General features: G+C 34.2%; 1 long non-coding RNA gene and 1 other non-coding gene across 2 annotated transcripts; one reads left to right on the top strand and one right to left on the bottom strand.

Moving 5' to 3' along the window:
- Positions 1–1,553: 1,553 nt before the first annotated feature.
- LOC112708583 (small nucleolar RNA R71) lies at positions 1,554–1,657 on the top strand. The gene has a single exon (XR_003156435.1). It is a non-coding gene; the product is annotated as a small nucleolar RNA R71 (small nucleolar RNA).
- A 2,991-nt stretch (positions 1,658–4,648) lies between these two features.
- Positions 4,649–10,864, bottom strand: LOC140174768 (uncharacterized). The gene is made up of 2 exons (XR_011864377.1): positions 10,536–10,864; positions 4,649–5,315 (listed from the first exon to the last, which is right to left on the bottom strand). It is a non-coding gene; the product is annotated as an uncharacterized lncRNA (long non-coding RNA).
- Positions 10,865–12,096: the final 1,232 nt, after the last annotated feature.

Genomic DNA, 12,096 nt, shown 5'->3' with positions numbered 1-12,096 from the left:
TCTGTACTGAGAGAAGCTTTTCATGCTTCCTCTCCATGGTTGCAGAGGAAGGTCCTTGAGCTTTAAACACAAGGTAGTCCCCATTCAATTGAAGGACTAATTCTCCTCTGCTAACATCAATCACAGCTTCTGCTGTGGCTAGGAAGGGTCTTCCAAGGATGATGCATTCATCTTCTTCCTTCCTAGTGTCTAAGATTATGAAATCAACAGGGATGTAAAGGCCTTCAACCTTTACTAACACGTCCTCTACTAATCCATAAGCTTGTCTTACTGACTTGCCTGCCAATTGAAGTAAGAATAAGGCAGGCTGTACCTCAATAATTCCCAGTTTCTCCATTACAGAGAGTGGCATAAGATTTATGCCTGACCCCAAGTCACATAGAGCCTTGTTAAAGGTCATGATGCCTATGGTACAGGGTATTAAGAATTTACCAGGATCTTGTCTCTTTTGAGGTAGAGTTTTCTGAATCCATGTATCTAGTTCACTAATGAGCAAGGGGGACTTACCTTCCCAAGTCTCATTACCAAACAACTTGGCATTCAGCTTCATGATAGCTCCTAGATATTGAGCAACTTGCTCTCCAGTTACATCTTCATCATCTTCTGAGGAGGAATAGTCTTCAGAGCTCATGAATGGCAGAAGGAGATTTAGTGGAATCTCTATGGTCTCTATATGAGCTTCAGATTCCTTTAGGTCCTCAATGGGGAACTCCTTCTTGTTTGAGAGACGTCCCAGGAGGTCTTTCTCACTAGGATTTTTGTCCTTCTCCTCCCTTGTGCATTCGGCCATATTGATTACCTCAATGGCCTTGCAATCTCCTTTTGGATTCTCTTCTGTATTGCTTGGGAGAATACTGGGAGGAGTTTCAATGATTTTCTTACTCAGCTGGCCCACTTGTGCCTCCATATTTCTAATGGAGGACCTTGTTTCACTCATGAAACTTAAAGTGGCTTTTGACAGATCAGAGACTAAGTTTGCTAAATTAGAGGGGCTCTATTCAGAATTTTCTGTCTGTTGCTGAGAAGATGATGGAAAAGGCTTGTTATTACTGAGCCTATTTCTTCCACCATTGTTAAAGCCTTGTTGAGGCTTTTGTTGATCCTTTCATAAGAAATTTGGATGATTTCTCCATGATGAGTTATAGGTGTTTCCATAAGGTTCACCCATGTAATTGACCTCTGCCATTGCAGGATTCTCAGGATCATAAACTTCTTCAGAAGTTGCCTCTTTAGTACTGTTGGATGCATTTTGCCATCCATTCAGACTTTGAGAGATCATGTTGACTTGCTGAGTCAACACTTTGTTCTGAGCCAATATGGCATTCAGAGTATCAATTTCAAGAACTCCCTTCCTCTGAGGCATCCCACTATTCACGGAATTCCTCTCAGAAGTGTACATGAATTGGTTATTTGCAACCATGTCAATAAGTTCTTGAGCCTCTTCAGGCGTTTTCTTTAGGTGAATAGATCCACATGCAGAATGGTCCAATGACATCTTGGAAAATTCAGATAGACCATAATAGAATATATCTAATATGGTCCATTCTGAAAATATGTCAGAAGGACACTTTTTGGTCATCTGCTTGTATCTTTCCCAAGCTTCATAGAGGGATTCACCATCTTTTTGCTTGAAGGTCTGAACATCCACTCTAAGCTTGCTCAGCTTTTGAGGAGGAAAGAATTTATCCAAGAAGGCCGTGACCAGCTTATCCCAGGAGTCCAGGCTATCTTTAGGTTGTGAGTCCAACCATGTTCTAGCTCTGTCTCTTACAGCAAAGGGAAAAGCATGAGCCTGTAGACTTCAGGATCTACTCCATTTGTCTTAACAGTCTCACAAATCTGCAAGAACTCAGTTAAAAACTGGTAAGGATCTTCAGATGAAAGTCCATAAAACTTGCAGTTCTGTTGCATTAAAGCAACTAGTTGAGGCTTAAGCTCAAAATTGTTGGCTCCAATGGCAGGATTGGAGATGCTTCTTCCATCAAATTTGGACGTTGGTTTTGTGAAGTCACCAAGCATTCTCCTTGCATTATTGTTGTTGGGTTTGGCTGCAATCTCCTTCTCTTGTTCGAAAATTTCAGAAAGGTTGCCTCTGGATTGTTGTAGTTTAGCTTTTCTTAGTTTCCTCTTCAGAGTCCTTTCAGATTCTGGATCAGCTTCAACGAGAGTGTCTTTTTCCTTGTTCCTGCTCATATAGGGAAGAAGAGAACAAGAAAAAAAAAAGAGAAATCCTCTATGTCAAAGTATAGAGATTCATTTATGTTAACAGAAGAAAAAAAAGGGTAGAGTAGTGAAGAAGAATGGGTAAGGATAGAGGTGGTGATCTGAGATGAAGAGAGATGAAGAGAAGTGTTAGTGAATAAATAAATAAATAGAAAGAAGGAGAGATAGAGATTTCGAAAATAATTTTGAAAAAGTGGTTAGTGATTTTCGAAAATTAAAGATAAGATATGATTAAAATTAAAATTTAAACAATTAAAAAGAATTTTTTTGAAAAAGAGAGAGGTATTTTCGAAAATTAGAGGGAGAAAAGTAGTTAGGTGGTTTTGAAAAAGATAAGAAACAAATAAAAAGTCAAATAGTTAGTTGAAAAAGATATTAAAATCAAATTTGAAAAGATAAGAAGATAAGAAGTTAGATAAGATATTTTGAAATCAAATTTTTGAAAAAGATAAAATTTTGAAAAAGATATGATAAAAAGATAAGATATAAAAGATATGATAAGATATGTTTGAAAAAGATTTAATTTTTAAAATTAAAATTAATTACTTTACTAACAAGAAACTACAAGATAAGATTCTAGAATTTAAAGATTGAACCTTTTTTAACAAGAAAGTAACAAACTTCAAATTTTTGAATCAATCACATTAATTGTTAGTGTAATTTCGAAATTTTTGAAATAAAGATAAGGAAGAGATTTTGAAAATATTTTGAAAAAGATTTTTAAAATTTTCGAAAAAAAGAAAAAAATGAAAAAGATATGATTTTTGAAAAAAAGATTTTTGAAAAGATAAGATTTTTAAAATTTGAAAATTTGACTTGACTTGTAAGAAACAACTAATTTTGAAAATTTTTTACTAAGTCAACTTCAAATTTTCGAAATTTTGAGAGAAAAAAGGAAAAGATATTTTTTTATTTTTGAATTTTTATTGATGAGAGAGAAAAATTAAAAACGTCATTTTTGTGTTTTTCTCTTTTCTTTATGGATCAAAACAAAGAATGCATGCAAGAACACTATGAATGTCAAGATGAACACCAAGAACACTATGAAGATCATGATGAACATCAAGAACATAATTTTGAAAGATTTTTGATGCAAAGAAAACATGCAAGACACCAAACTTAGAAATCTTTAATGCATGGACTCTAACAAACAAAAAAATGCATATGAAAAACAACAAACAACACAAAACAAGAAAACATCAAGATCAAACAAGAAGACTTGTCAAGAACAACTTGAAGATCATGAAGAACACCATGAATGTATGAATTTTCGAAAAATGCAAGAAAATTTTTTTAAAGCATGCAATTGACACCAAACTTAAAAGTTGACTCAAGACTTGAACAAGAAACACAAAATATTTTTGATTTTTATGATTTTATGATTTTTGTTTTGTATTTTTATTAATTTTTTTCGAAAATTATATTTTAAGAAAACGACAATAAAGAAAAATTTTTGAAAGATTTTTGAAAACTTTTTTGAAAAGAAAATAAAAAGAAAATTGCCTAATCTGAGCAATAAGATGAACCGTCAGTTGTCCATACTCGAACAATCCCCGGCAACGGCGCCAAAAACTTGGTGGACGAAATTGTGATCATCAATGTTGTACTCTTTGTTGTTGTATGGAATAATTATAATGGCTCTTTGCTATGTGTGGACACAACTCCGTTCAACTAACCAGCAAGTGTGCTGGGTCGTCCAAGTAATAAACCTTACGTGAGTAAGGGTCGATCGCACAGAGATTGTTGGTATGAAGCAAGCTATAGTCATCTTGTAAATCTCAGTCAAGCGGATTTAAATAAATTATGGAATTTGGAAAATCAAATAATAGTAAATAAACATAAAATAAAGATAAAGTTACTCATGTATTTCCTTGATGGGAATTTCAGATAGGTGTATGGAGATGCTGTGTTCCTTCTGAATCTCTGCTTTCCTACTTCCTCCTTCTTCCTTCTCATCACTCCTTTCCATGGCAAGCTGTATGTAGGGCATCACTGTTGTCAATGGCTACATCCCATCCTCTCAGTGAAAAAGGTCCAAATGCTCTGTCACAGCACGGCTAATCATCTGTCGGTTCTCAATCAGGTTGGAATAGAATCCCTTGATTCTTTTGCGTCTATCACTAACGCCCAGCCTTCAAGAGTTTGAAGCTCGTCACAATCATTCAATCCCAGAATCCTACTCGAAATACCACAGACAAGGTTTAGACTTTCCGGATTCTCATGAATGCCGCCATCAATCTAGCTTATACCACGAAGATTCTGTTTAAGGAATCTAAGAGATACGCGCACGGCCTAAGGTAGAACGGAAGTGGTTGTCAATCACCCGCGTTCAGAGGTGAGAATGATGATGAGTGTCACGGATCATCACATTCATCAAGTTGAAGTGCAACGAATATCTTAGAACAGGAATAAATCGAATTGGATAGAAAATAATAGTAATTGCATTGAAACTTGAGGTACAGCAGAGCTCCACACCCTTAATCTATGGTGTGTAGAAACTCCACCGTTGAAAATACATAAGTGAAAGGTTTAGGCATGGCCGAATGACCAGCCCCCAAAACGTGATCAATAGTCTCCTCAGATGAAGAATAAAACAAAACTGAGACCAAAGATGTCTAATACAATAGTAAATTATCCTATTTATACTAGACTAGCTACTAGGGTTTACATGAGTAAGTAATTGATGCATAAATCCACTTCCGGGGTCCACTTGGTGTGTGTTTGGGCTGAGCTTGATCTATCCACGAGCTGAGGCTTCTTTTGGTGTAGAACGCCAAGTTGTAACGTGTTTTGGGCGTTCAACTCCGGGTCATGACGTGTTTCTGGCGTTTTACTCCAGACAGCAACATGGAATTGGCGTTGAGCGCCAGTTTATGTCGTCAATTTCCAAATAAAGTATGGACTATTATATACTGCTGGAAAGCTCTAGATGTCTACTTTCCAACGCCATTGAGAGCACGCCATTTGGAGTTCTGTAGCTCCAGAAAATCCATTTCGAGTGCAGGGAGGTCAGATTCCAACAGCATCAGCAGTCCTTTGTCAGCCTCCTATCAGAGTTTTGCTCAAGTCCCTCAATTTCAGCCAGAAATTACCTGAAATCACAGAAAAACACACAAACTCATAGTAAAGTCCAGAAATATGAATTTAACATAAAAACTAATGAAAACATCCCTAAAAGTAGCTTGAACTTACTAAAAACTACCTAAAAACAATGTCAAAAAGCGTATAAATTATCCGCTCATCACCCTCCTTAGTCGGAAGAGTACATAAGAAAAGAAAGAGAAACACAGGAACAGAAGCCGGAAGATCGAGATACTAACACACCAGCTCAAAAGACCGGACGGCGGCCCAGCTATTCGGATGAAGCTGAGACGGTGCCACAGAACACCGACTCAGCAAATCCTGAACAAACGGCGAAAAAGGAAGTCGCACACCGAGCCGAGTAAACATCGACTCATAAACCCACATCCAATCCGACACAGTGGGTGAATCAAGATTCAGATAGCAAACACGCTCTTCGGCATCCGGGAGGGCAAGCTCGTACTGCCGCTCCGCATCACCGCCGCCACAAATCGCCCCCTGATCACGGAGCCTCTGAAGATCGGCCTCCGTCATCCGTGACGGAACGCCTCACACATCACTAGTCACCCAAGCGTAACGAGCGGGGACGCCCCGGGAAGGGGCTATCGGAGTACCCACATCCTCACTCCTCCGTCGGTGCATACCTAAAACAGGGAGGAGCACCACCATCAGCCTACTAACCCTACATAGAAGCATGGAAGATAAAAATCTACTACCCACTATCGAACCAACACGGCGGTGCTCTGCCCCTTTAAACATGAATACCACCACCCCAAAAGACACAAATGCAGCATGAAAGGAAAACAGCAGAATAATGCATGACAAAATACAAAGCCACAAAAACACCACAAAAACGAAAGCAAGAAAGAAACGAAGGCATACCAACTTGATAATGCAGGAAAAGAGCCTGGAAAAAGCTGAGAAGCAGAAGTAGTAGCTCAAAGAAACACCAGAAAGCACCACAGAGAGAAGGAGAATTTTTTCAGAAGAGAGAACAAAAGGAAAATGAAATGAACGAGGGAAGTGAGGTGGAAAGCTAAAACGGTTTCAAAAGGGGCAGGAAAAGACGCAAATAGCCCTAAATAATAAAAAGGCGCATAGGGGCAATAAGGGAAAAGACACCTAAAACGTCCCCTCACAATAAATGCCCCTTGGAAAAAAGAAACCAATAAAGTACGCCTCGAAAAACGCAACAGGCGCATTGGGCACGGAAGAGACACGTCATGACCAAAACGGCCAGACAAAATCTTCGACACGACCATCAAGACTAGGGCTGACACGCCGACTCCCCCTCAAAAAATCAAACGACCATCCGAAGAGAACTAAAGACCTAGCTCACGGTCAAAACCACATCTCCCAGTGACAGACCGACCTTGCTCGCTCTCCCGCTGCGAGGGAAACTGTTACGGATCTGGCCCACGGATCCATGACCCGGGATTGAACCCAAATCCGGCTGCCTGGGTCCAACCCGCCTCGCTCTCCTAGAAGGCCCAAAAGCCGGCCCTCTAGAATTCCTAACCGACTTTCGAATTCAAATGTCTTCCTTATCTTAGCCAGATAAGATAAGATAAGATAGCTACCATCACCTATAAATAGAGGACCCAAGTCCCCTCAGCTATTCATTCATTCCTCACATCTTCTACCTCTTAGATCCCTTCTGACTTGAGCGTCGGAGTGTCTTTGCAGGTACCTCCCCTCTCATCGCTCCAGTCAAGTAATCCGGCATCCGCCTCGACCCGCAAGTTCTCGATCCATCTCTCAACCCGTACCGGAGACATCCAGTACAGTATGTGATAGAAAATATTGTGAATGGTTGGTGAATTTACAAATTATTTTGGTTACTTTTTACATTGTTAATCAAAATTGCAATTGAGTGTTAAGAAAATTGTCATTCGAAAATTATAAGGGTATTTGATGATTTTGCATTCAGAGATTATGTAATATATACTTGACATAAGATATCTTACTATACCCAAAAAGAAAAGAAAACTCTCCTTTTGTTACAATTACATTACGGTGATTCTCCCATTTTTTTTTGTTGCCTTTTTTATTGTATCTTTTGTATAGTTTCCTTTTATAAAAGCGGGAGTCGATAACAAGTTCTACCCACTTCAATTCAGAGATAATCAGTAAAAACTATACACATACTTTAGTAAAAACTACGATATAATCATAAATTTCTTTGAAGAAAGGAGTAAAAAGTACTTTATGACTTGGTATTAAGAATATCTGCGTTAGTTGGAGAAATGCATACAACTTTAAGTTATTTAAGTTATCCCAATGAGATGCTGGTGTGTAGATTTTTGCTTCATACTCCCAACTGATTATTTACATGATGGATTATTTGTCAATACTCAATATGATATAAGGCAAGTAGTTAGTTACCCATTGGCCATTTTAATACACGGGAAGCTATGCACCTAATCCTTGGTTTCATCTACCACAAAATGGTGTCAGTACCATATGAATTGAACATTTTATGTTGTTTTATGGCCCTATACATATGAACGACAATATAGCACTCTAATTGGAATAAAAACTTAGAAGTTACTGCCTTCAGTGATGTATTACATAAGTTTGATTCGAGAAACACATTTATTGGTGATGTTGTTACCTACATTGAGTTCCTTGCTACCTTTCTTCTTGTTATTCTTGGCAAATTGTTGGGTAATAAATTCAGGTTTTATACCCCAAGCGTCCAGGGACTTATAGTACCAGATTGATAGTTTATTATTTGTGCATATTTTTAGATTCACATCATTCATTGGAAGAATATGAAAATTGAGTTTCAAAGTTTATCCAGAGACATCTAAAAACAATCTAAATATTGCGCAAAAACTTCACATGTGAAAAAAAAAATGGCAAAAGAACAAGAAATAATCAATAAAGAGCAAAAGATTAAGTTGGATGGTGCTAAACAAAAGATAAAAGATTAAAGACGTCAATTAAAAGTTCAACAGGAAAAGAATTGATTTTACTGAAAAGACACTTCATACTTTATATAAAATGTTGAATCTCCAACTTTCTTTAACTTTGTCTATTCCTGCAAAAGATGAGCTTAGGACAGACTTTAGTGATGATGAAGATGATAACATGAGTCATTGATGTTAGGAATATATACTTTTTGATTTAGATTAAGGATTTTTTAGATGAATTAGTTAATACATTTTAATATATTCATGATTTGTGATCTTTTTAAAGACTTTCTTTGTTTTAGATTAATTATTTTTTTCTTATTTTAGTTTGTTTACATTTATAGATATAAGTATTTTAATAATAAGTCTTTTATTAAAACTTTTTTTGCAATTAATTTTTTCATGCCTTTATTATAGGTATGTGTTTATAATTTTAATGATATAATATAAAAAATTTATTTATTATAATAGTCTTAATATAAAAAGTATATCGTATACAAAGTTTTTAATAAAATTATTATTTTTTAAAATATTTATATTAAATAGTAAATTATTTTGTATGATCATTATTTAAAAAAATTATATTAAATTTGTAGAAAATTTTTGTGAAAATAATTTTTTATTTTATATGAGATTTGTTTGAAATACGTAAATTATATTGAATTAAATCTGTTTGAAATTTAATCGAAAAAAAAATTCAATTTGTCTAAAATTTGTTCGAAAAAATGTTATATTTGACTCAATTCATTAGAAATTTGTCTAAAATAAAGTATTTTTCGTTTAAAATTTGTTTAAAATATATTGTATTTATGTTGACTAATCCATCTAAAATATATCATAATAGTTAGAAATATGACAAATAAATGTCTATTCGAAATTTGTTACAAAATTGTCTATATTAAGTTTCAGATGAAATTTCAAACAAAATGTAAATTAGCAACAAGGATTTTTGAGATAAAAAGTTTTGTCTAAATTTTGTTCAAAACAAAAATTTTGTCTTTAATTTGTTTAAAATTAATCTCAATTTTATCTTAAAATTCATCCAAAAATTACACGATTGGCAATCAAAGATCACAATCAAGTAATTCATGATTCAAGCAAAAACAAAACATGATTAATTCTTTAATTTATAAGCAAGAATAAGTTCATATATGGATCGAATAACCGTTGCATTTTTATCAAGCTAAACAAGGAATGGATTCCCATTCAATTGCCAACGACCTCAAGCATAAATTGTACAACAGCTAGTTGATGTAAAAGGAAAATTATTTTTACATTAAAGAAGAGATATGAAATTCTATATATTGATGAATCATCAAGAAAGAAGGTAACTATTTTTGTGCATATTGAAGATTATAAAAACAGTCCTTTTTCTTATTTTTGAGTGTATTTTTACTTTTCTTTTGTCTAGATTTAAACTTATTTTAAAAGATATAAAAAATAAATAAAAAAAATAGTACACACAAAAGTCATTAAACCTTTGATTGAGAGTTTTGATTTTAAAAATGTATTAGGTTAGAGTGCACTTGATTCTCCTTAACTAGTTTGGGTTAGTATTTAAGTGATTTACTAAATTTGAAATAGTTTAAGTATGTAATTTACAAGAGTGTGAGTCTCTTAGAATTAGAATTTGTAATTAATCTTTATTATAGTAAAAATTTTACCATTATTATGATAGAGACTAGACGTAGGCCACATTACACTTCATAATTAAATTAAGATATATTGTGATGTTACTTTTTTTTTTTTCCAAAATTTGCAACTTACATTTTTATTTTATTCTCTTATTGCGGAAAGAGACAAAAACAAAAATAATCTTTTACTTATCAATTTTGTTGCATAATAAAAAAAAATATTTATCATTTATGTTTTATTGAGTCAATCCCGTTGTCAACTCACTTGAAAACTTTCACAAACCTCTACCTCCACTAGCCACCTAATCCTATTCCAACCCCAACCCCAATCCCAACCCCACCTGAACTAGCCCAACCACATAGCCACTAAGCCACCACATCAATGTCAACGCCCTTCGCTCATTGTCACCTTCGTCCAACTTTTCACAATCAATCATTAACGACAACATCAACCATTTTTATAAACAGAAATAAATCAATTTCATAAATTAAAAAATTTAACAAACACTCGAATTCAAGACAAGAAGTAAGAAGACAAGAGTCCGAAAATGAATATAAAAGCAGAAGAGGAGCTTAAAGACAACAGCAAAGAAGAGGCAGAAAAAGAAGGCTTAACAATGGCAGAGTTAGATATAACAACTGCCATTGAGCTTGAAGGCAAAGAATGGAAGCACACACTAACCTAGAGATGGAGGTCAGTGAGGCAAAGGCGATGGCAGTGGCACCAACCACATGCTGGAGGTGATGGCAATAGCGTTGTTGTTGATCTGGAAGAGAAAAAAGGGAGGCTTTGGGGAAAAGCAAAGGTTATAGGAAGGGGATGATTCGGAGGATTATACCATGCTTACTTTTACCAGGAAGTTGGTTTGCAGGTGGGTCGGAGGTGGTCGTGAAGAGTATTAAAAATTGGAGGCGGAGTCGAATTAGAGTTTGAGATCGTATAATTTGAGAATTTTTTATAATTTAGATCATTTTATTTATTGAAACCTATTTTTTAGGATTACAACTTAATTAGTCAAATTTATAAGCATTATAATTTTATCGGTCAGCTTTACTACTTTAGTCTTTTGGTCGTTACGCTATTTATTAACTTAAATTCGACTATGTTATGTAACTTTAAAAGACGATGTTCATTGAAAGTGCTCTTGGTAGGTCGTCGCCCATAACCAATTACAAGGACAAAGTTTTCAAACAAATTATTATTAGACGCACTACTTTTCTATTACTGTTTATTATCCATAATGAAACCAATAAAGAAGAGTAGTTCTTCATATTTTGGGGTGTTTTTTTTTTTTTGGGGGGGGGGGGGGGGTTGTTTTAAATTAGGATTTAATTATTTCGTAGTAAATGCATTCTAATATTCAGTCACAAAAATAAATGCATTCTATATTCATGCACTACTATCACATGGACCAAATTTTTCATTCAATTATCTACTTTCTTTTTCTTTTTTATCTTTGGATTCGAAAGATGTTAAAATCTATTATATATATCTGATTTTAGAATAAAAATATGTCTCATGTTATTTTTTTATTGTAATTGGAATCAAATTTTTTTCTCTAAAATTAAGAAATTCTCTTTTCCTCCTTATTAATTTTACAACCAAAATATGCGACATGTCACTTTCTCATTATAATTGAAATTAAATTATTTCCTCTAAAATTAAAGAATTATTCCCTCCTCCTTACTAATTTTACAACCTAAATGTGCCACATGTCACTCCCTCGTTGCAATTGAAATCAAATCTTTGGCTCCAAAATTAAAAAGTTCTTCCCTCCACCCTCTTCCCTCTTCCTTTCTCCATTTCTCTCGTTCCTTCAATCACTCTATCTATTTTATATATCTTTATCAATATCAATAATTAAATACTAATTTGACAATCAAAATGTGCAACATAACATTCTATAATTGCATTAAAATTGAAATTGAAATATTAAAATTAAAATTGAAATATACCTCTATTATGTGTCATATATTACTATCTAATTTAATAATCAAATGTGTTACATAATACTCTCTTATTAAAATTGAGAGAAAATATTTTTTTTTTCAAAATTAATAAACTTCCTTCTTAAATTCTCTCATCTACTTCTCTCCATTTTTTTATTTCTCTCTACTATTTTTACTCTATATATAATTTATATTTTATATTAGTAATTTGACAAATCAAAATATGTCATCCGATATTTTTTTTACAATTAAAATAAAAATTTTTCTTCAAAAATTAACAAACTCTTACTCTC

Source organism: Arachis hypogaea, chromosome 8, assembly GCF_003086295.3.
Source record: "Arachis hypogaea cultivar Tifrunner chromosome 8, arahy.Tifrunner.gnm2.J5K5, whole genome shotgun sequence".
In the NCBI taxonomy this organism is placed as follows: domain Eukaryota; kingdom Viridiplantae; phylum Streptophyta; class Magnoliopsida; order Fabales; family Fabaceae; genus Arachis; species Arachis hypogaea.
This window is presented reverse-complemented; position numbering and strand designations above follow the sequence as displayed.